Here is a 2,082-nt window from a genome sequence, read left to right as displayed (position 1 = left end):
GTACGTACTGAGCCAGCCAGGTGCCATCCTGTGCCATTATTTATTTACTTACTTATTTTCATTTTATTCTTTTTAAATGTGTAATAATTTTTAAAAAAATGTTAAGAGGTTGTTGATGAAGACTGCAAGATGATTTTGCGACTATTGCATAGGCTGGTCTCTGAATAGTTTTGCAAAGCTGAATAGGTGCTCTGGTCTGTCAGTGACCCAAGTCCCAATAAGGACCTGAGGAATTGACTTTAGAAGCTAAAAGCACTCGTAAACAAGGTCTGTAGTAAATGGAGACTGTCACTGCCTGCTACATACGGAGTAAACAGCCACCGGGGTATTTTTTCTGAATGGTTGGATCGGTCAGCTATTGACCGTGTAGGGATGGCCAATCCTAGCTAGACATTGTACAGAACTGCCATGGGCAACTTTTGGAGGGCTGCACAGCCCAAAGTTAAGGCCTGGGCTCTGGGAACCCCCTAATAGGGTGAGGAGCCCAACAACGGAATCTATGGTATAGACTATACAGGATGACTCTTCCCACACCTGGCCACAGCTGATGGGTACAGAGAGAATAGCTGAATCCAGCTGGGTGAATCAGATTCTTTCTGTCAAATTCTGGGATTTTGAACCGAGAGGTAGAGACTGGCAGCTGTGGGGATGGCACTATTTTGATGGAAGTGTTCTATGGAGGAGGTTCATTGACTCTAGATGCTTAGGTCCTTGGAACTGTCCTGCTTCTGGTCTTTCCTGAGGCTTAAGTTGTTCAATCCTTTCTTGAAACTTAATAAATTTATTATCATTATTTGTCAGGGTTGATTGCTATTACTTGTCCTAAGGAGTAGGTTGATAGAATATTTTATTATATCTTCCAGTGGTCCCCTAGTGCTGCTTCTAATACATATGGCGTCTTAGTTGAGTTTGAAAAAGGTGCCCCTCTGGGGCGCCTTGGTGGCTCAGTCAGTTGAGCGTCCAACTTCGGCTCAGGTCACGATCTCCCGGTTCGTGGGTTCGAGCCCCACATCAGGCTTGCTGCTGTCAGTGCACAATCTGCTTCAGATCCTCTGTCCCCCCTCTCTTCCCCTCTCCCACTTGCACTCTTTCAAAAGTAAATGAAACATTAAAAAAAAAAAAAAAAAAAGGAGGAGGCACCTGGGTAGCTCAGTTGGTTAAGTGTCTGACTTTGGCTCGAGTCAGGATCTCACAGTTTGTGTTTTCGAAGCCTGTGTCGGTCTCTGTACTGACAGCTCAGAGCCTGGAGCCTGCTTCAGATTCCATGCATCCCTCTCTCTCTGCCCCTCCCCAGCTCACACTCTGTCTCTCTCTCTCTCTCTCTCTCTCTCTCTCTCTCTCTCTCTCTCTCTCAAAAATAAACAAACATTAAAAAGAGAGAGAGAGAGAGAAAAGAAAAAGGTGCCCCTCTGGACAAATTAGAAAAAGCTGTTCTTTCCTCCAGACAGATATAGTTCCTCACCAGGGTGAAAGGTTTGGTCGGTGGAATGTGGGGCTGGATTTCAGGCCCCATTCCACTCATTTCCTTGGCCAGGCCCCTTGGTGCAGTGCACAGACTACATAACCATTCATGGCGGTCCTATCTGCCCACGCTTTGTATCCTGGCTGATTTGTCCTCCACACAAAGGTGTCACCCAGAAAATGAAGCCTTACATCAGACAAGATTTATATTGGAAATGTTGGTCTATCATGCAAGCTCTTTTTAGAACTTTAAGTGCTCGTGACCAACAATGTAATTTTAAATCTTTGTGTGTTGAAAGCCATAGAAAGTTAAGCCTTAAAGAAAATTTAGAAAAACCCCATGGCCTGGTAAAGTCAACAGAAGCCTCATCTTCTTTGATGAGTAATCTGCAGGCTTTCCACCAAAAAGCCTGGCAGACATTCTTGAAATGTCCAGGGACACTCCTCCTGCCCCCATGGGAACACATCTAGCAAGATCAAGTGCACAGGAGTGAGTGGACAAAGAGGTGTCCTGGGCCACGGTGAGAGTGACACGGAAACCACACCAAGACACCGGTGGCCACCGGGAAGTAAAGGATCTCAGGGAGGAGAAAATGCCTTGAGAAGAGGCTGCTTCAGCTC

General features: G+C 45.8%; 1 pseudogene; it reads left to right on the top strand.

The window, feature by feature from the left end:
- Positions 1-1,010, top strand: part of LOC101098294 — a 2,115-nt pseudogene extending 1,105 nt beyond the window's left edge.
- The last annotated feature ends 1,072 nt before the right edge of the window (positions 1,011-2,082 follow it).

The sequence above is a fragment of the Felis catus genome, chromosome A3, assembly GCF_018350175.1.
Source record: "Felis catus isolate Fca126 chromosome A3, F.catus_Fca126_mat1.0, whole genome shotgun sequence".
NCBI lineage: Eukaryota > Metazoa > Chordata > Mammalia > Carnivora > Felidae > Felis > Felis catus.
Note: the sequence above shows the minus strand (reverse complement) of the source record. Positions and strands in the feature narration are given on the sequence as shown.